The sequence below is a fragment of the Mobula hypostoma genome, chromosome 2, assembly GCF_963921235.1.
Source record: "Mobula hypostoma chromosome 2, sMobHyp1.1, whole genome shotgun sequence".
Classification (NCBI taxonomy): Eukaryota; Metazoa; Chordata; class Chondrichthyes; order Myliobatiformes; family Myliobatidae; genus Mobula; species Mobula hypostoma.
Window position 1 is genome coordinate 73,338,107 of NC_086098.1, and position 23,566 is coordinate 73,361,672.

At 42.1% G+C, this 23,566-nt stretch overlaps 1 protein-coding gene across 7 annotated transcripts in view; it reads left to right on the top strand.

The window, feature by feature from the left end:
• Positions 1–23,566, top strand: part of dlgap2a (discs, large (Drosophila) homolog-associated protein 2a) — a 656,057-nt gene that overhangs the window by 260,478 nt on the left and 372,013 nt on the right. The window contains exon 1 of one of the 7 annotated variants that reach the window (XM_063038714.1): positions 8,422–8,476. The exons of the other annotated variants lie outside the window; for them this stretch is intronic. The gene's annotated coding sequence lies outside the window, so the exon portion shown is untranslated. Of the gene's footprint in view, positions 1–8,421; positions 8,477–23,566 lie in introns of those variants that run through there. 7 annotated transcript variants of the gene reach the window in all.

Sequence of the window (23,566 nt, forward strand, 5' to 3'; positions counted from 1 at the left end):
ATATGGAATTGGAGGGTTCAAAATACAGTACTGACCAGAATGAGAGATGGTGGTCATTTGTCGGTCCAGTGATCTGGCATTGATTGTCACTTACATATTGGTTTTTAAATTTAGCCTTAAACCAACATTAAGAAGAAACTCAGTTACAAATGGAATGATTCTCCCAACTGGGGCACCCCTGATTATGGTAATCTAAAAGTACCAAGGCAAAGAAATCAGTTTCAGAAATGTGGCTAAAAATATCTAGAAGGCTGCTTGTTATACAAATTCTTGTTGACATAGCTATTATTGGCTGAATTTCAGAAGATGACAAGGAGATGAACAGAAGCATGATCGATCAGCTGGTTGAGTGGTGTCACAACAATAACCTTGTACTCAACATCAGTAAGACCAAGGAATTGATTATGGACTTCAGGAAGGGGAGGACAAGGGAACACAAACCAGTCCTCATCAAGGGATGTGAGGAGGAAAGGGTGAGCAGTTCCAAGTACCTGGGTGTGAATATCTCTGAGGATCTATGCTGGGCTCAACATATTGAGACAATTACAATGAAGGCACAACAGCTGTATTTTGTTCGACCTAAGTCACTCACAAATTTCTACAGATGAGCATTCTAACTGGTTGTATCACTGTCTGGTATGGATGGGCTACTGCACAGAATCAGAAAGTTGTAAACTCACTCAGCTAGTTCGACTATTGGCACTAGCCTCCCCAATATCCAAGACATCTTCAAGGAGCAATGCCTCAAAAAAGCAGAATCCATCATTGAGAATCCCCACCATACAGGACATGCTGTCTTCTCATTGCTACCATCACAGAGGAGGTTTAGGAACCTCAAGACAAACAGGCTCAAGAACAGTTTCTTCCCCTCTGCCATCGGATTTGAGTAAATAATGAATCTATGAAAACTACCTCACAATTTTTTCCTTTTTTCACTACTTAATTATTTGTATATAACTGCTTATTTATATTTATGGTCTTTTTATTATGTGTTGCAATTTAATGTGTCTGCAAAACTCGTTTCATGACATACGCCAGCTATATTAAACCTGATTCTGAAATCAGGTCCTACTGCACAGTGGGGGGGGGGCGGGGGGGCGTTGGGGAGAACGGAAAGACTTCAGTAAAGTCACAGAGTTGCACAGCACAGAAAAGGCTCTGCAGCCCAATCAATCCACAGCCAACGAGGTTCCAATCCAAGCTGTTCCCGTTTGCCTGTGCTTGGCACATATCCTGCTGAACCTTTCCTGCTCATCTACCTGTCCAAGTGCTTTTAAAATGTTGTTACTGAGCCTACCTGAACACTTTCTCTGACAGCTCATTCCATGTTTTGATCATTTTCTGGTGAAAGTGTTGCCCTTCAAGTTCTTATTGTATCTTTTCCCTCTCACCTTCAACCTATGACTTCTGGTCCTTGAATCCCCTGCTCTGAGAAAAGGACTGAATGCACTCACACTACCTATGTCCCTCATGATTAGAGTCTGAATCAGGTTTATTATTACTGACCGATGTCATGAAATTTGTTGTTCTCAGGCATCTGTACAGTGCAAGATGTAAAAATAACTACAAATGACAATAAATAATAATGTAAATAGTGCCTGAGTGGAATAGTGTGGTAGTGTCCGTAGGTTCATGGTTGATCCAAAATCTAATGGCCGATATGAATAAGCTGTTCTTCAAATATTGTGTGTGGCTCCTCACCTCCTGTACCTCCTCCCTTATGGGGGTTATGAGAAGAGGGCATGTTCCTGGACATGTTCCATATTCTGACTGTACATGATTAGAATCAGAATCCAGCTTATTGTCACAGACATTCATTGTAAAATTTTTTGTTTGTGCAGCACTGGCATGTAGGCATAACAAAATATGATAAGTTACAATAAAATTAAGAACATGGAGTGCAAAAGAGGAATAGCAAGGTATTGTTCATGGGCCATTCAGTAATCTGATGGCAGAGGGGAAGTTGTTGTTTTTCGAACATTGAATGTGGGTCTTCAGGCCCCTGTACCTCAACCCTGATGATACTAATGAGAAGAGATCAGGTCCCAGATAGTAAGAGTCCTCAATGGTCGATATCACTTTCTTGAGGCATTACCTTTTGAAGATGTCCTCGATGCTGGGGAGGCTAATGTCTGTGATGGGGCTGGCTGAGTTTACAAACTTCTGCACCTCATTTTGATCCTCCACATTGGAAACTCCATACCAGACAGTTACACAACTAGTCAGAATGCTCTCCATGGTACATCTGTATAAATTTGGACAGTCATTGGTGGCTGTCTCCTCAAATTCCTAATGAGTATAAACACTGGCCTGCCTTCTTTGTAATTACATCAGTATGTTGGGCCCATGATAGATCCTCTGAGCTGTTTATACCTAGGAACTTGAAGCTGCTCACCCTTTGCACCACTGAACCCCCACCCCCTTTCCCCAATGAGGATTGCTATGTGTTCTCCCAACTTACCCTTCCTAAAGTCCACAGTCAATTCCTTGGTCTTGCTAACAGTGAGCGTAAGCTTGTTGTCATGACACTACCCGACCAGTTGATCTAGCTCCTGTACACCTTTGATTGCTATTTGAAATTCTGCCAATAAGATTTGTGTCATTGGCAAATTTATAGAGAGTGTTTAAGCTGTGCCTAGCAACACATTCATCAGTGTGGAGCAGTGGGCTATGCAAGCATCCTCGAGGTACGTCTGTGTTGATAATTTCAAAGTTCAAAGTAAATTTATTATCAAAGTACATACATGTCACCATATACAGCTTGAAGATATACTCTTGTATGCATACTCAATAAATCCCTAATAGAATAATGACCATGATAGAAAGAATGAAAGACCCCACTAACTTGAGCATTCAACCGGTGTGCAAAAGACAACAAACTGCAAATTCAAAAGGAAAGAAATAATAATAATAAATAAGCAAAAAATATTGAGAGCATGGGATGAAGAGTCTTTGAAAGTGAGCCCATAGGTTGTGAAAGCACTTCAATGATAGGGTCTCCAGTTCAAGAGCCTGATGACTAAGGGTACTAACTGTTCCTGAACCTGATGATGAGAGTCCTGAGGCTCTCGTATCTTCTTCGTGATGTCAGCAGTGAGAAGAGAGCATTACTTGGGCAGTGGTTTCCCTGATGATGGATACTGCTTTTCTTCGACAATGCTTTGTGCATGTGTAAATGTGCCTTACCAATGATGGACCGTGCTGTATTCACTATATTTTGTAAGATTTTTCATTCAAGGGCATTGGTGATTCTACAATATGCTGTGATGCAACCAGTCAACATGCTGTCCACCACATGTCTATAGACATTTGTCAAAGTTTTAGATGTCATACTGAATCTTCACAAATTCCTATGTGTTCTCTTCATAATGTGCTGAGCCCAGAACAGGTCCTCCAAAATGATGACAGAAAGGAATTTAAAAATGATGATACTCTCCACCTTTATCCTCTGATGAGGATTGGTTCATGTTCCTCCTTCTGAAGTCAATAATCAGCTCCTTGGTCTTGCTGACATTGAGGAAGAGGTTGTTACTGTGGCTCCACTCAGTCCGATTTTCAGTCTCCCTCCTTTATGTGATTTGTCACCACCTATGACTCAGTCTACGACAGTGGTGTCATCAGAAAACTTGAAAATGGCATTTGAGCTGTACTTAGCCACGTATTCATAAGTGTAAAGCGAGCAGAGCAGAGGGCTAAGCACACAGCCTTGTAGTGCACCTATGCTGATGGAGATTGTGGAAGAGATGTTGTTGCCAATCTAAACTGACTGAGGTCTGTAGGTGCTGAAATCGAGGTTCCATTTGCACAATGAAATATTGTGGCCAAGGTCTTGAAGCTTATTGATTAGTTTTGAGGGAATGATATTGAATGCTGAGCTGTTAGTCAATAAGGAGCATCCTGATGTATACATCTGTGCTGTCCAGATGTTCCAGGGTTGAGTGAAGAGCCAATGAGATGGCATCTGTTGTGGATCTATTGCTCTGACAGGCAAATTGGAGCAGATCCAAGTTGCTTCTCAGACAGGAGTTGATATATTTCAACACAAGCATCTCAAGATATTTCACCACTGTGGATGTAAGTACTCCTGGACGATAGTCATAGAGGCAGGTTACCATGTTCTTCTGAGGCACCGGTATAAATGAAGTCTGCCTGAAGCAAGTGGGTCCCTCAGACTACAAAAGCAAGAGGTTAAAGATCTCAGATAAGTCTCCTGCCTGTTGATCAGCACAGGTCTTTAGTACTTGGCTAGGTACCCTGTCTGGGCTGAATGCTTTTTGTGTGTTCACCTTCCAGAGGCTACTCTCACATCAGCCTCAGAAACTGAAATCGTGGGATTATTGGGGGCTGCAGAAGTTTGTGATGGTTCCTCCATGTTTTGTCAAATCAAAGCGAGCATAGACGGCATTGAGCTCATCTGGAAACAAAGCCCTGTTTTCACCTATGTCACCTGATTTTACATTGTAAGAGGTGATGGCATTCAAGCCCTGTCACAACAGTCAAGCATCCTTTGTTGATTCAATTTTAGTTCAGAATTATGACATCCCTCATGAGATAGCTTTCTACAGATTGCACTTGGACCTTTGGTAATTTTCTTAGTTGCCAGACATGAACACCTCTGATCTGGCCCTCAGCTGATTGTGGATGGTTCATCCTGGGCTTCTGGTTGGGGAAGAATCTGAATGAATTAGTGTGGACTTATCTACTGCTGTTTTAACAAAGTCCATGGCAGCCATCATGATTTTGTTCAAATCTACGGATGAGCCCTCAAACACAATCCAGTCCACAGACTCACAGCAACCCTATAGCAGTTCCTCTGCCTCCCACGACCACCTCTTTGTTGCCCTAATCTCTGGAACGTTGCTTTTAGCCTCTGCCTTTATGCAGGTAGAAGAATATCCAAGTGATCAGATTTGCTGAAATGCAGTCTGAGCGTGGAACAGTAGGCATTCTTTAGCTTAGTATAACAGTGGACTAGTGTGTTGGGAGCTCTGGTCCTACAGGTTATATGCTGATACTAATTGCACAGGTTTTCTTCAAACAGGACTGTCTGAAGTCCCTGACTATGATTTGAAATGTGTCAGGATGGACTGTTTCTTGGAGATGGCATCATGCAGTATCTCAAGTGCTTGATTATAGTCAGCCACTGATGGTCTGTAATCTGTGGTGAGGATTATGGAATAGAGCTCTCTAGGTAAATAGAATGGATGGCATTTGACTATTAGGTGGTCAAAGTCAGGAGAACACGAGTTTGACAAAGCTGCCAATTCGGAACACCACAGACAATTTATCATGAAACACACACTTCCACCTTTTGCCTTTTCTGAATTAGCAGCTTGTTCCATCCTGTGAATCAAGAAGTATTTGGGTCTGATCATCATATCTGGGAATAAGCAATTTCTTGATTACATATAGGACATAACAATCTCTCATTTCCCTCCGATACAGCAATCTTGCCCTCAGGCGACTGCAAATTTGCTAACAAAATGCTGGGTAGAGGGAATGATGGTGTTAAATGTTGAGCTGTAATCAATACATAGCACTCTGATATAGATACTGCTATTGTCCAGATGGTCCAAGATGAAGTGGAGAATCAGTGAGTTTGTATTTGCTATTGCAGTAGTAAGCAAATTGCAGTGGGCCCAGACCCTTGCTCAGGTTGGAGATGATTATAGCCATGACCAGCCTCTCAAAACATTTCTTCACAGTAGATATAGGGTGCTAGTCATTGAGGCATCTCACCTTGCCTTTCTTTGGCACCACTAAGATTGATGCCCTTTTGGTGCAGGAGAGAATTTCCAACTGCGTCAGTGAGAAATTCAAGACGTCCTTGAACACTCCAGCAAGTTGGTCAGCACAAGATTTCAGTACCCTGCCAGGTATACATTCGGAGCTTGATGCCTTGCAGTGTTCACCCTCTTGAAGGATGTTCTGATGTCAGCTTCTGAGACAAAGATCATAGGATCACCAGTGGGAATTCACACAGGTGTAGTTTTCTTCTCCCTTTCAAATCGAGCATAAAAGGCATTTAGCTCATTGGGGAATGAAGCATCACAGCCGATCATGATTTTAGGTTTCTCTTTACAGGAAATAATGGCATGCAATTATTGCCATTGCTGTTATGTATCTGATTGTGTCTCTAACTTTACATGGAATTACTTGTCTGCTCTCATTATAGCCTTCCACAGGTAATACCTGGATTTCTTTTAAGACCATAAGATACAGGAGTAGAATTAGGCCATTTTGTCCATCCAGTCTGCTCTGCCATTTCATCATGGCTGATCGATTTCCATCTCAGCCCCCTTGTAGGGCTCTGGATCACTAGTTTTGAATACCATAGATCTAGCCCTTGGTAGACTGCAAATCTAGTGGTTCACCCACAGCTTCTGGTTGGCTATATCCGATATATATTCTGATATACTCACATTCATCCATAGAGATTGATGTCAAATGTGCATATTTAAATATATTAAAAAAATCCCTGAACATGGTCCAGTCCACCATTCCAAAGCAGTCCTGTAAGCTCTTTATAAATTCACCCCTTATTCCCCTACACTCCAATGAATGAAGTCCGAACACACTCAACATCTCTCCAAAACTCAGTTGTTTGAGTCTTGGCAACTCCTCATAAATTTCCTTTTAACTCTTTCCAGTCATCTTTCCCATCACAGGGTGACCAAAGCCAAACAGGATAATTCACCTCTGGCCTCACCAATGTCTTGTACAACTGCAATATAACCTCCCAACTTTAGAACTCTGTGCCCTGACTAATGAAGCCGAGCATGCCAAACACCCTCTTCACCACCCTGTCTCCCTGTGATGCCTCCTTCAGGGAACCATGTACTCATACACCAAGGTCCTTCTGTTTTGCAACACTCCCCGGGACCCTACCATTCACTGTGAAAGTATACTCTGGTTTGTCTTCCCAAAATGTACCACCTCATATTTGTTATGTGCATAATATCAATTTAACTGATAGAGTGATGGCCTGAAATGTTGATGTTTAGTCCCCTCTATGGATGCTACCTGACCTGCTAAGTTCCTCCAACATTTTGTACGTTACTCTGGATTTCCAGCATCTGCAGAATGTCTTGTGTTTATCAATTTAGCTTGTTATTATTGTTGATCAATGTACTGCAAATGTCAATTATCAGTCAGTGTGATTGTATTAAGCCAATGATATTAATTATCTCAAATTGTTAAGGTGCCCACCAACATCCAGAACAGATTATTAAATATGTTGATTCTCAATTTCTATTAATCTTATTTTGACATCTACCACTTCAGTTTTATTGTCATTTCTCATAAGACTGTGAGTGATTCCAAGAACTTCATTCTGAATTATACCTCTCTTTCAGTTTGTGTGGGACATAATGGTGGGTTGCTCCACAAGAGCTGATTTAACATGTGTTCACGTGCATTTTGGAAGAGGACTGACCTGTTTTGTTGCTCTGGGACTGGGTAAAATTGGCAGGTTTCATTTTTACTCCAAATCCATGTATTCTGGGCTCATCAACCACTGTTACAATCACAAACATCAAACAGAGCAAAGAGCAGGGATAAAGAATAACGGGGATCATGGATAAGAGTGAAGATGACGGATACTAGGGATAATGGAAAAAAGTAGGAACAATGGTGATAATTTGTGCTCTTGTTAAGGGTCAAGTATTGAGTGAGAAGTTAAACGATGATTAATTATTAAATTTAGTGCTTTTCTTGTGATGTAAAAAGACAGCAAAAGAATACTGCAGTTCTGATGAAGGGTCTTGGCCCAAAATGTTGCCTCTTTATTCCTCTCTGTAGATGCTGCCTGACCTGTTAAGTTCCTCCAGAATTTTGTATGTGTTACCCTGGATTTGTAGTATCTGCAGAATCTCTTGTGTTTATTCTTTGAATTTTACTAATTATGTGGTGTTGTTCTGTGCATACATTCAGAAGTTGTACTTCACTGTGCTGGCCTGCAGCAGACTGGAAAGAAATCTGGTCAGTTAATCATCAACTGAGGCAGCACAGCCTGAGGCCATTTGGTCCATCAAACTTGTACTAGTCTTTGAAAATGAAAATCAGAGTCATTCTGCTGCCCTTCATTCCTTCAAGTATTTACTCAGTCATTTTCTGAACAGTGAATGGATTAACGAGCAGTAAGAGGGCTTTGTGGTCTTTCCATAATACATTCTTTATATTGAAACTGGTTGCATACAGATATGTAGATAATGCATATTAAACACAAGGATGTTTCTATTTCTAGAAAGTTTCTTGCATTTATTTAGCATTTTCATGACACCTGCTCATTTCAAAGTGCTTTGCATTGAACGAAGCAGAGCTACCATTGTAATCTCGGAGAGACGGAAAGCGCTGTGCATACAGTGAGGCCCTACTCTCAAACATCAGGGAGATGCACAACCAGGTTAACTGTTTCAGTGAATTTAATTGAAGAATTAATGTGAACCAGGACTCTGAAGAATCTCACTGTTCTTTGGTAAGTGATGCAGAATGTTTTATATTCACGTAAAAGGGCAATTTAACATTTTTACAAGAAGCAGAAAAAGCAGAAATTATTTATTAATATATTCTCTTGTATATGTAACGGATTCCAACAGTTCCTTTTTTAGTTGTATTCTGTTCTGGTTAATCCAAGATCTAAAAGCATTCACTGTTTACAAAAAGCAAGAAATCCTGATGCTTATTTAGGGCAGAAAATGAGCAAAAAATATACAAACAACCTGAGGCCAAAAATAATTTCAGCAGATGGTCATGCAAATTGCAGTCTTTAATTTTTTATATCGCATCTTGTAACACTTGTAGCATGGTCTGTAAGCTGTCGTAAATTTAACAGAACAAGAAATGAAAATAGAGGAAGATCCAGTGTGCAAGGCAATATTTATAAATGTTACATCTGATTTAGATGTTGGCTTTGGGCTATTAGTTATTCTTGTGTTCCCAATAAAGTTCCCACTTCATTACCTCATATCATATTAAAATCTCATTAATAACGCATCCCAAAAATATTAATGATTAGCCTTTGACACCCTAACTAATCAAGAACCTATTAATCTCCATTTTAAATATATGTAATCAACCCATGGAGTCATAGAACATGGAAACAGGCCCTTTGTTCTAAATGGCCATGTCAACAAAGTTGCCCATCCAAGCTGGTCCTATTTACCCACATTTGGCCCATATCCTGTAAAACCCTTCTATCTATGTATCTGTCCAAGTGCCTTTTATAGGATGATGTGGCCTCCTCTACGTTGGCGAGACCTGACTTAGATGGGGGAAAACTTTCTCAAGCACCTTCACTCCATCCATAAAAAGCAGGATTTCCCAATGGTCAATCATTTTAATTCCAACATGTCAATCCATAGCTTCTTCATCTGCCATGATGAGGCCACTCTCAGGTTGGAGGAACAACACTTCATATTCTGTCTTAGTAGCCTCCAATCCAATGGCATAAACATAATTTTCTCCAATGTCTGGTAATTTCCCGTCTTCCCTCTTTTTCAATTCCCCATTCTGGCTCCCGTCTTACCTTTTGTCTCCTCTCACCTCTGCGTATCACCTCCACTTGGTGCTACTTCTCCTCCCCTTTCTCCCATGGTCCACTTCCTCTCCTATCAGATTCCTTCTTCTCTGGTCCATTACATTTTCTACTTACCACCTAGCCTCTAACTTCATCCACCCTCCAGGCTTCACCTATGATGTTCTACCTTGACCTACTTCCCCTTCACCTACCTTCTTATTCTGGCTTCTTCCCCCTTCCTTTCCCATCCTAATGAAGGGTCTCAGCCTGAAATGTTAACTGTTTATTCATTTCCATAGCTACACTCACAACACGCTGGAGGAACACAGCAGGTAGGGCAGCACCCGTGGAAACGATCAGTCAACGTTTCGGGCCAGAACCCTTTGTCAGGACCAAAGAGGGAAGGGGCAGAGGCCCTATAAAGAAGGTGGGGGGAGGGTGGGAAGGAGAAGGCTGGTAGGTTCCAGGTGAAAAACCAGTAAGGGGAAAGATAAAGGGGTGGGGGAGGGGAAGCAGGGAGGTGATAGGCAGGAAAGGTGAAGAAGGAATAGGGGAAAACACAATAGGTAGTAGAAGGAAGCGGAACCATGAGGGAGGCGATAGGCAGCTGGAGGAGGGGGCAGAGTAACATAGGGATAGAGGAAGGGAGGGGGAGGGAATTACCGGAAGTTGGAGAATTCTATGTTCATACCAAAGGGCTGGAGACTACCTAGGCGGTATATGCGGTGTTGCTCCTCCAATCTGAGTTTAGCCTCATCATGGCAGTAGAGGAGGCCATGTATGGACATATCTGAATGGGAGTGGAAAGCAGTGTTGAAGTGGGTGGCAACTGGAAGATCCTGTCTGTTGTGGCGAACGGAATGGAGGCGCTCAACAAAGCGGTCCCCCAATCTGCATCAGATTTCACCGATGTAGAGGAGGCCACACCGGGATCACCGGATGCAATAGATGACCCCAACAGACTCACAAGTGAAGTATTGCCTTACTTGAAAGGACTGTTTGGGGCCCTGAATGGTGGCAAGAGAGGAGGTGTAGGGACAGGTGTAGCACTTGTGCTTACAGGGATAAGTGCCGGGTGGGAGATCGTGGGGAGGGACGTGTGGATTGGGGAGTTGGGGAGAGACCAATCCCTGTGGAAAGTGGAGAGGGTTGGAGAGGGAAAGATGTGCTTAGTGGTGGGGTCCTGTTGAAGGTGGCAGCAGTTGCGGAGGATAATGTGCTGGATCCGGAGGCTGGTGGGGTGGTAGGTGAGGACAAGGGGAACTCTGTCCCTGTGGTAGTGGCGGGAGGATGGGGTGAGGAGATGCGGGTGAGGGCATCATTGATGACAGCAGAAGGGAAACCACGATCCTTAAAGAAAGAGGACATTTGAGATGTCCTGGAACAGAAAACCTCATCCTCGGAGCAGATGTGGCAGAGACGGAGGAACTGGGAATAGGGAATGGCATTTTTGCATGTGGCAGGGTGGGAAGAGGTATAGTCGAGGTAGTTATGAGAGTCAGTGGGCTTGTAGAAGATGGCAGTGGGCAGTCTGTCTCCAGAGATGGAGGCCGAAAGATCGAGAAAGGGGAGAGAAGTGTCCGAGATAGACCAAGTGAATTTGAGGGCTGGGTGGAAGTTAGAAGTAAAGTCGATGAAATTGATGAGCTCAGCATGGGTGCAGGAAGCAGCACCAATGTAGTCGTCGATGTACCGAAGGAGAAGTTGGGGAGCAGTACCTGAATAAGTTTGGAGCACAGACTGTTCCACGTAACCAACGAAGAGGCAGGCATAGCTAGGGCCCATGCGAGTTCCCATAGCTACACTCTTAGTCTGAAGAAAGTGGGAAGAGCCAAAAGAGAAGTTATTGAGTGTGAGAACCAATTCCGCCAACCGGAGGAGGGTAGTGGTGGTGGGGAACTGGTGAGGTCTATTATCCAGAAAGTAGCGGAGGGCTTTGAGGCCTTCTTAATGGGGAATGCGTTTCCATAGATGCAGCCTGACCTGCTGAGTTGCTCCAGCATTTTTTGTGTGTTGCCTTTTAAATGTTGTTATTGTTCCTGTCTCAGCCATTTGCTCTAGCTGCTCATTTCACCACCCACCACAGTCTGTGTAAAAAATAAATAAATTGTGCCCTTCAGGTTTGTGTTAAATTTCCTTTTCCTCACTCAAACCTGTGTTCTCTTGTCTAACCTGCTGATTTAGTACCAGGTCTAATCAATTGCAAGTTCAGGAGACAAAATTACCGGAACAACTAATAACTAATGGCAGGACATTGGCATCTGGACACTGTACTCCATAAGCAGCTGAACACTGGTCAGTGAAATGACAGAAGGGTCTTTGCCCGAAACATGACTGTTCATTTCCCTCCATAAATGCTGCCTGACCTGCTGAGTTTCTCCAGCACCTTGGGTGTGTTTATCAGTGAAGTTGCATTTTCCACATGAATATACACTTTTATAGGAGTCCAGCACTTATTAACTGCAATGTGGGAGTAAAACTAGCAGTTCTTTGGAGTTGCCAGCATATTTAGGGAACTTCTGGTCAATAATTTATTTGTTCCTTTATGTTTTATCATCTGGATGAAGTTAAAGCAGAACCATCTCCAAAATCTACAAGAAGGTTAGTGCTTAATAAAGTTAGAAGTGATTACATCCTAATATGAGGCATTTTACTGCAGTGATTTTTGCCTTGTTTTGAACTGTCGTACCAAATTAACTTTAAGACTGTGTCTGGTTTGATTTGGTGAACTAGTGAATCAGTAGGCCCTTTCATTCAGGTTTTGTTGGTTTAGAAAAATAAGATGTTAAATACTTTGATTTGCTTTACTTGTTTTTACCCAACAAGATAGATGGATACTATTGCTATTTATCGAGTGAAATCAATGTGCCTGCTTTTAGTACTCATCTCTAATTGTCCTTAGTAAAGCAGTGGTGAATGACCACGTGACAATCACATTGCTGTGGGTCAGGGTAATGTGTTGGCCAGAGTGCATATGGATCACAGATTCATCAGATAACAACTGGGCTCTTCAGATGAAAAAGTTTAACTTTATCACAAATAAATTTGAACATAGAACAGTACAGTGTGGGTACAAGCCCTTTGGCCCACCATGTCTGCACTGAACATTATGACAGTTTTAACTAATCCCATCTGCCTCCACATGGTCTCTCCCCCTCCATTTCCTGCTGTTCATGTCTGTTCAAACGGCTCCTAAACTTTGCTTTCATATCTGCTCCCAACACTTCCCCTAGCTTTGCATTCCGGACTCCCTCCATATTCTGTGTTTTTAAAAAAATGGCACTTTAATTCCACCCTACTTTTAATTTCATCACCTCCCCTCCACCAGACATGTACATACTCACCTTAAAATTGGCTCTCTACCCTATCTACACCTCTCATCATTTTACAATCTTCTGTCAGGTCTCCCATCAGCTCCATCACTCCAGAAAAAAACAATCAAAGTTTGTCCATCCTCTCCTTGTATCTCATACACCTCTTGTGCACCCTCTCCAAAGCCTCTACATCCTTACTGTAATGGAGTAACCAGAACTATACACAATGCTCAAAGTGTAGCTGAGCCAAAGTTTTATACGGCTGCATCATGACTTCCTGACAGTATATTCAACTCCCTGACCGACGAAAACAATTATGATGTTGGGCGACCACTTCATCAAACACCTCCGCTTCATCCGCCAAAAGTGGAACTTCCCAGTGGCCAAGCATATTAATGCCAATTCCCATTTGCACTCCAGCATGCTGTTCCATGGTTTCCTCTGGTGCTGTGCCAAATGGAGGAACACCTTATCTTCCTTCTGGATAGCCTCCAACTTAATGGCATGAACATCAATTTCTACTTCCATATAATAACACATTTCCCTCCCCTTTCCCTCTTCTGTTCCCCACTCTGGCCCCTTACCCCTTCTCACCTGGCTCTTACCTCCCCCTGGGTCCTCTCCTCATTCCCTTTCTCCTCTGGTCCCATATCCTCTCCCATCAGATTCCCTCCAGTCCAGCCCTTTAACATTCCTACCTGTCTAGCTTCACCTATCACTTTTTAGCTATGCTTCTTCCCCTCTCCACCACCTTTTTTATTCTGTCTTCTTCCCCCTTCCTTTCCAGTCTTGAAGAAGGATCTTATCCCAAAATGTCAACTGTTTATTCATTTCCATAGATGCTGCCTGACCTACCGAGTTCCTCCAGCATTCTGTGTGTGTTGCTTTGGATTTCCAGCATCGGCAGATTTTTTTGGATTTGTGACGTATGCCTCACATCACTCTATCTACTTGTGTTGCAACTTTCAGGAAGCTCTGAAATGGTCCTAAAGTCCCTCTAAAGATCCTTTAGTGATCTTAAGAAACCAGCCAGTTGTAAACCTGAGGGAGAAACTTTTTACTCGAGGGTGGTAAGGATGTGGAATGAGCTGCCAGCAGAAGTGGTGGATGTGGGTTTAATTTCAATATTTAAGATAAGTTTGGGTAAGTACATGGATGGGAGGGACATGGTCCAAGTGCAGGTCGATGGGACTAGGCAGAATAATAGTTCAGGATGGACTAGATGGGCCAAAGGACCAGCTTCCTTGCTTTATGACTTTATGGCTTCACATGTCTCCAGATTAAATATTGTACTTAAACATTATAGAGCTCATGTTCCCCTATAATTGGGTGTCAGACTGAAAATGCCAGAGATTAAATTACGCACTTTCTGAAAGATTTCCTGTATTACCAAAAGCACGTAGCGATATAAACACATATTTAATTAATCATTGATTGCAGGCAGATTGTCAATGTCAGTTAATTTCCATTGAATAATGGCTAATCTGTCAAACGCACTTATTTATCTTTTGATGTGTTTTCCCCTATGAATCTTGGATTATCAAACTGCAAAATCATAGAAATTGCATTTTTACTGTGTTATTTCTCATTAAATATTTTCATTAAAATTATTGTTTTAGGAAGACAGGGAAGCAACGACTGCAGCTGTGATGAAGATAGGTATTTGTTTTGTCATTAACCCATTTGTACCAGACTGGAAGACTGGAGGGAAGCTAATGTTTTGCCGTTAGGGATCCAGGGGCTAGACAGGGAGCTACACGCAGACCAGCGAGCCTGACATCAATGGTGGGAAAGTTACTGGAGGGGATCCTGAAGGACAGGATCTACCAGAATTCAGAAAGACCAGGACTGATTTGGGGTAGTCAGCTTGGCTTTGTGTGTGGAAGAGTGTTTGTCATAAATTTAATTCTGGTTTTTGAGGTAAAAACTATGGATGTGCCTGATGGAGTTTAGCTAGGACTTTGATGAGGTCCCCATGGAAATCTGGTCTAGAAGGTGAGATCACGTGTGATTCAGGGTGAACAAGCCAACGATGCAGAATTGGTGAAAAGAGCCCAGAAAGCCAATTTACCGTGGGCCAAAGAGCCTGTGCTGTGCTGTACTATGGCAGAGGGTGGTAGTGGAGGGCTGTATTTGAGGTTGGAGGCAGTGGTGTGCCACAAGATCAGTGCCAGATCTCCTGTTAATCACCATCTATAATAACTTAATGAAATGTCACAAAAGGTTAGTATGTCTGTGGATGTCACTAAAATGGCTACGAAGATTACAATAGGATCCAGATCAACTGAGGAAATGAGCCAAGGAATAGCAGGAGTAATTCAACTCAGACAAATGCAAAGTGTTGCCTTTTGGTAAGTTAAATCAGGGCAGGATTTACACAGTGAATGTTAAGGCCCTGGACATTGTTGTAGAACACAGGTACCAAGGGGTAAAGGTAAATAGTTCTCTGAAAGTAGTAACACAAGTAGACAGGCTGGTGAAAAGGGCACTGGGCATACATTCCTTCATCAGTCAGGGCACTGAGAATGGCAATTGGGAAATCATGGTATAACTGTACATTTGTGAGACTGCATTCGGCACTTGAAGTTGGACTCTTGGCCACACAATCTACCTCATTATGACCTTCCACTTTATTGTCTACCTGCACCATTGTTACATTTTATTCTGCATTTTCATTGTATTGTCTTGTTCCACCTCAATGTACTGAGCAATAATCTGATCTGAATGAACAGTATGGAGGACAAGCTTTTCATTTTAGCTCAATACCTGTGATAATAATAAACCAATTCCACTTCCATCTGTGTGCAGTTCTGGTTTTGAAGCAATAGAGAGGATGTCATGAAGCTGGAAAAGGTGCTGAAAAGATTAATGAAGTTGCTGCTGGGACGCGAGTGCTTGAGTTATAGGAAGGATAGGAAACAAGTCCCTGGAGACTAAAGGGTGACTTCTTTGAGATACATAAAGTAAATTAGTCTATTATTGTCAATGTACAGTGAAAAATTATCATTTGGCTTCAACAGTGCATTGAGGTTGTACAAGGGAGAAATAATAATAGAGTGCAGAATAAAGTATTACAGCTGCAGATAAAGTGTGGTGCAGGTAGACAATATGTGCAAGGCCATAACTAGGTAGGTTGTAAGGTCACAAGTCTATCTTACTGTAAAAGGATTGGTTCAATAGTCTTCCAGCAGTGGGCTAGAAGCTGTCCTTAAGCCCAATGCAGGAAGACAATAAGATCCGATGAGGTAAATTGTGAGGTTAAGAATCCATTTAATTATACAAGATCATTCAATAGTATTTTCACAACAGGGTAAATAGCTGTCCTTGAGCCTGGTGGTATGTGCTTTCAGGCTTTTGCATTTTCCACCTGATGGTGGGGGAGTTGGAGGAAGAAGAGAAAATGTTTGGAGTGAGAAAGGTCTCTGTTGACTACTTTCCTGAGACGCCAGGAAGCATAGAGCCCTTGAAGGGGATGCTGTTTTCCATGATGTGTCAAGCTATGTTCAAAACTTTCTGCAGTTTCTTGTGGCATGAACACTCCATGTGGTTATACCGGGATGGGCTAGGAACTTGTACCTCTCAGTCATCTGTACTTCAGTACCTTCATGAAGAGTATAGATAAGATGAAGAGTCATGGTCCTTTGCCAAGGGGAAGGTAGTCTAAAACCAGAGGGCACAGGTTTAGGTGAAAGGAAATGACTTAAAGAGGACTGGAGGTGGGGCAATTTTATTCACTCCAAATGTGGTGGGTACATGGAACATGCTAACAAATGAAGTGGTTGAGGCAGGTACCATCACAACATCTAAAATACACTTGGACAGATACATAGATATTAAAGTTTAGAGAGATGTGGGACAAACACAGGCAAATGGAACTAACTCAAGGAGGCTAACTCAAGACAACTTATTCCAAATTGCCTATTTCTGTGCTGTGGTTACTCTACTACTAGTGTGAGGATTTTGCATTTTATCCTTGAAATCATATTTTCTAAGTAAAATTAAGGAGACTCCTTTAATTATTATTGTTATCATTGATTTTAATTACCTAATATCTGCATTGGTGTATATTGCAAGTTTTTATACTAAGTTGACCATATTCGTGGTCTCCTACTTTAAGTAAGTTTGTCAAAAGAACTGAACTCCTACTTACATATGTAAATATATGTATGGCAGATGTCGTAAATAATTATGCTGCCTAGAGAATTGACTTCAAAGGAATTAAATGATTAAGGTATTAAAACATAAAATAAAATTGCTGTGGTCCTTTTAGAATTCAGAAAGCAATTCAAATGGGAAGCTTGGGAATGTCAGAGGTACTGGAGCTGACGTGCAGGGAAGTAGAGATTAGGGAAAGTTCCACTGTTTGGTCTACCTTCAGGCTCGCAGTGTTCGATATCTTATCAAACCTCAACTTGCTAAATCAGTGATATATAAATTACAGAATTTCTTGCCAGCAAAGATTGATAAGATGCAACATTGGATGGAGTAGGGCCACATGATGAGAGTTATAGAGTCTCACAAAATGGAATCAGGCTATTTGGTCCAGCATGTCCAGGCAGATTGGTGGGTAGCTAAGTATGTCCATCCCATCTCCCAGCACTTGGCCCATTGCCTCCTATGTGCAGACACTTCTGGACTACTGTTAGTGACTGATTCCACTACTCTCTCCAACAGTGTGTTCCTGGTATTCATATCAGAACCCCTCTCTTACCCCTTTCCCTAAATCTCTATCTTCTTGTTTTATTAAGACCATAAGACTGAAGAAATGTGGCCATTTTATTAGGTACTCCTGCATACTTGTTCATTAATGCAAATATCTCATCAGCCAATCATGTGGCAGCAACTCAATACCTAAAAGCACGCAGACATGGTGAAGAGGTTCAGTTGTTGTTCAGTCCAAACATCAGAATGGGGAAAAATGTGATCTACTATTTGACGTATTATGCGCTTATACAGAGCACTGTTATAACACGTGGTTATTTGAGTTACTGTCACCTTCCTGTCAGCTTGAACCAGTCTGGTCATTTTCCTCTGACCTCCCTCAATAACAAGGCATTTTCACTCACAGATCTGCCACTCACTGAATGTTTTTTTTTGCTTTTTTGGACCATTCGCTGTAAACTCTCGAGACTGTTGTGTGTGAAAATCCCAGGAGATCAGTTTCTGAAACGCTCAAAACACCGACAAAGTCACTTTGATCTTCCAGAGGAGGTGGTGGAAACAGATATGATAGGAATGCTTAAGATGTATTTAAACAGGTACATGCATATGAGTATAGAGGGATATGGATCATGTGCTTGAGATTTTAAGATGTAGCAGCAGAATTAGACCATTCAGTCCATCGAGACTGCTCCACCAGTCCATCAAGGCTTGACTTTTTTTTAACAATCTCAACTTCATTTTCCTACCTTCTCCCCTTCACTATTGATGCCCTGACTAACAACCTATCAACCTTTGTTTTAAATATACCCAATCACTTGGCCTTCACAGCCAAATGTGGCAATTAACCCAACAGATTCACTGCTCCCTGGCTAAGGAAATTCCTTCTCATCTCTGTTATATATGGATGTTCCACTATCCCTTTGGTTCTGGATTCTCCCACAGTAGGAAATATCCTCATCACATCCACTCTATCAGGCATTTCAATATTCGATATGTTTCAATGAGATCCACCATCAGGCCGTTCCTGTGTTGCACTATTCTACATGACCATAAGCTGGCTATGACCTGGGCATTCACAACATTGCTGGATTGCTGCCTGAGTGGAGCCAAAATCAAGGATGATCAATACGGGACTGAAAGTGTTATAATTGAATGTGCGCATTATACAGATGCACGCAGTATACGAAACAAGGTAGAAGATCTTATCACACCGTTAAAGATTGGCAGGTATGATGTTGTAAGCATCTCTGAGTCATGGCTGAAAGAAGATCATAGTTGGGAGGTTAATATTCAAGGATACATATTGTATCAACTGAACAGTCAGATAGGCAGAGGAGGTGGAGTGGCAATCTCGGCAAAAAATGAAATCAAATCCTTAGAAAGAGATGACATAGGATTAAAAGTTGTAGAATCCGTGTGGGTATAGTTAAGAAATTGCAAGGGTAAAAAGACTCTTATGGGAGTTATATACAGTACTCTGAACAGGATATGGGATACAAATTACAACCGGAAATTGAAAAGGCATGTAAAAAGGGCAATGTTACAATAATCATGGTGGATTTCAATATGCAGGTAGATTGGGGAAAATCCAATTGGTGCTGGATCCTAAGAGAAGGAATTTATAGAATGCCTACATGTCTTTTTTGAGAAACTTGTGATTGACCCCACTTGGGGAACAGCAATTCTGGGTTGGGTGTTATGAAATGACGCAGAATTGATTGGGACACTGAAATAAAGGAACCCTAGGAGGCAGAGACCATAATATGATAGAATCCACTCTAATTCAAGAAGGAGGACCTAAATTTAATGTATCAGTATTACAGAGGAGTAAAAGAAATTACAGATGCATTAGAGAGGAGTGGACCAAAGGTGATTGGAAGGGAACACTAGCAGGGATGATTGCAGAACAGTAATGGCTGAATTTCTGGGGGCAATTTGAAAGGCACAGAATAGATACATCCCAAGGATGAAGAAGTATTCTAAAGGGAGGATGAGGTAGTTATTGCTGACAAGGGAAGTAAAAGACAGCATAAAAGTGAAAGCGAGGGCATAAAATATAACACAAATTAGTGGGAAGGTAAAGGATCGGGAAGTTTTTTTAAAAAAAAACAGAAGGCAACGAGAAAAGCCATTAAAAGATATGAAGGTGTTCTTTTCAGATGCATAAGAAGTAAAAGAGAGACAAGAGGAGCTAACGGACTGCTGGAAAATGATGCTGGAAAGGAAGTAATGAGCAACAAAGAAATGGTGGATGAATTTACTAAGTTTTTTATGCCAGCTTTCTCTGTGCAGGACACTAACAGAATGCCAGAAATGTGAGCGTGTCAGGGGGCAGAAGTGGGTGTTGATGCTATTACTAAGGAGAAGATGCTTGGGAAGCTGAAAGGTCTGAAGATAGATAAGTCACATGGACCAGATGATCAGCACCCCAGGGTTCTGAAAGAGGTAGCTGAAGAGATCGTGATCACATTAGTAATGATTTTTCAAGAATCACTAACTTCAGGAATGGTTCCTGAGGGCTGTCAAATTTTAAATGTCACTCCACTCTTTAAGAAGGCAGATGGCCTGACTTCAGTGATTTAAAAAGATGTTGGACTCTAATATTAAGGATGTGGTTTCAGATACTTGGAGGCACATGATAAAATAGGCCAAAGTCAGCATGGCTTTCAAAAAGGGAAATATTGCTTGGCAAATTTGTTGAAATTTTTTGAGGAGATAACAGCCAGAATAGACAAAGAAAAGTCAGAGGATGCTGCTTATTTGGATTTTCAGAAAGCCTTTGATAAGATGGGAAGAGGTCCTGAAAGGAGAATATAGGGAGCTAGGAAGGGAGTTGAGAAAAAGGACCGCAAAGGTAGTAATCTCGGGATTACTGCCTGTGCCACGCGACAGTCAGAGTAGGAATGCAATGAGGTGGAGGATAAATGCGTGGCTGAAGGATTGGAGCAGGGGGCAGGGATTCAAGTTTTTGGATCATTGGGACCTCTTTTGGCGCAGGTGTGACCTGTACAAAAAGGATGGGTTACACTTGAATCCTCGGGGGACCAATATCCTGGCAGGGAGATTAGCGAGGGCTACTGAGGTGACTTTAAACTAGAATGGTTGGGGGGTGGGAATCAAATTAAAGAGGCTAGGAGAGAGGAGGTCAGTTCACAACAGGGGGATGGGAACCAGTGCAGAGAGACAGAGGGGTGTAAAATGAGGGTAGAAGCAAAAAGTAGTAAGGTGAAAAGTAAAAGTGGCAGGCCAACAAATCCAGGGCAAGCATCAAAAAGGGCCACTTTTCAACATAATTGTATAAGGGCTAAGAGAGTTGTAAAAGCGCGCCTGAAGGCTTTGTGTGTCAATGCAAGGAGCATTCGTAACAAGGTGTATGAATTAAAAGTGCAGATTGTTATTAATGATTATGATATAGTTGGGATCACAGAGACATGGCTCCAGGGTGACCAAGGATGGGAGCTCAACATTCAAGGATATTCAATATTCAGGAGGGATAGACATGAAAGGAAAGGAGGTGGGGTGGCGTTGCTGGTTAGAGAGGAGATTAACGCAATAAAAAGGAAGGACATAAACCGGTAAGATGTGGAATCGATATGGGTAGAGCTGCATAACACTAAGGGGCAGAAAACGCTGGTGGGAGTTGTGTACAGGCCACCTAACAGTAGTAGTGAGGTTGGGGATGGTATTAAACAGGAAATTAGAAATGCGTGCAATAAAGGAACAGCAGAACCAAATTGGTAAGGGTGCTGAGGAAGAGGATTTCTTGAATGTATGTGGGATGGTTTTTTGAACCAACATGTCGAGGAACCAACTAGAGAGCAGGTTATTCTAGATTGGGTATTGAGCAATGAGGAAGGGTTAATTAGCAATCTTGTCGTGAGAGGCCCCTTGGGTAAGAGTGACCATAATATGGTGGACTTCTTCATTAAGATGGAGAGTGACATAGTTAATTCAGAAACAAAGGTTCTGAATTTAAGGAAGGGTAACTTTGAAGGTATGAAACATGAATTAGCTAAGATAGACTGGCAAATGACACTTAAAGGGTTGACAGTGGATATGCAATGGCAAGCATTTAAAGATCGCATGGATGAACTACAACAATTGTTCATCCCAGTTTGGCAAAAGAATAAATCAAGGAAGGTAGTGCACCCGTGGCTGACAAGGGAAATTAGGGATAGTATCAATTCCAAAGACGAAGCATACAAATTAGCCAGAAAAAGTGGCTCACCTGAGGACTGGGAGAAATTCAGAGTTCAGCAGAGGAGGACAAAGGGCTTAATTAGGAAGGGGAAAAAAGATTATGAGAGAAAACAGGCAGGGAACATAAAAACTGACTGTAAAAGCGTTTATAGATATGTGAAAAGAAAAAGATTGGTTAAGACAAATGTAGGTCCCCTACAGACAGAAACAGGTGAATTGATTATGGGGAGCAAGGACATGGCAGACCAATTGAATAATTACTTTGGTTCTGTCTTCAGTAAGGAGGACATAAATAATCTTCCGGAAATAGTAAGGGACAGAGGGTCCAGTGAGATGGAGGAACTGAGGGAAATACATGTTAGTAGGGAAGTGGTGTTAGGTAAATTGAAGGGATTAAAGGCAGATAAATCCCCAGGGCCAGATGGTCTGCATCCCAGAGTGCTTAAGGAAGTAGCCCAAGAAATAGTGGATGCATTAGTGAAAATTTTTCAAAACTCTTTAGATTCTGGACTAGTTCCTGAGGATTGGAGGGTGGCTAATGTAACCCCACTTTTTAAAAAAGGAGAGAGAGAGAAACCAGGAGATTATAGACCGGTTAGCCTAACATCTAAAAAACTGCTAGAGTCAGTAATCAAAGATGTGATAACAGCACATTTGGAAAGCGGTGAAATCATCGGACAAAGTCAGCATGGATTTGTGAAAGGAAAATGATGTCTGACGAATCTCATAGAATTTTTTGAGGATGTAACTGGTAGAGTGGATAGGGGAGAACCAGTGGATGTGGTATATTTGGATTTTCCAAAGGCTTTTGACAAGGTCCCACACAGGAGATTAGTGTGCAAACTTAAAGCACACGGTATTGGGGGTAAGGTATTGATGTGGATAGAGAATTGGTTGGCAGACAGGAAGCAAAGAGTGGGAATAAACAGGACCTTTTCAGAATGGCAGGCAGTGACTAGTGGGGTACCGCAAGGCTCGGTGCTGGGACCCCAGTTGTTTACAATATATATTAATGACTTGGATGAGGGAATTAAATGCAGCATCTCCAAGTTTGCGGATGACCCGAAGCTGGGCAGCAGTGTTAGCTATGAGGAGGATGCTAAGAGGATGCAGGGTGACTTGGATAGGTTAGGTGAGTGGGCAAATTCATGGCAGATGCAATTTAATGTGGATAAATGTGAAGTTATCCACTTTGGTGGCAAAAACAGGAAAACAGATTATTATCTGAATGGTGGCTGATTAGGAAAAAGGGAGGTGCAACGAGACCTGGGTGTCATTATACACCAGTCATTGAAAGTGGGCATGCAGGTACAGCAGGCGATGAAAAAGGCGAATGGTATGCTGGCATTTATAGCAAGAGGATTCGAGTACAGGAGTAGGGAGGTACTACTGCAGTTGTACAAGGCCTTGGTGAGACCACACCTGGAGTATTGTGTGCAGGTTTGGTCCCCTAATCTGAGGAAAGACATCTTGCCATAGTGGGAGTACAAAGAAGGTTCACCAGATTGATTCCTGGGATGGAAGGACTTTCATATGATGAAAGACTGGATGAACTAGGCTTATACTCGTTGGAATTTAGAAGATTGAAGGGGGATCTGATTGAAATGTATAAAATCCTAAAGGGATTGGACAGGCTAGATGCAGGAAGATTGTTCCCGATGTTGGGGAAGTCCAGAACGAGGGGTCACAGTTTGAGAATAAAGGGGAAGCCTTTTAGGATCGAGATGAGGAAAAACTTCTTCACACAGAGAGTGGTGAATCTGTGGAATTCTCTGCCACGGGAAACAGTTGAGGCCAGTTCATTCAACACGCATCAAAGTTTCTGGTGAACGCAGCAGGCCAGGCAGCATCTGTAGGAAGTGGTGCAGTCGAC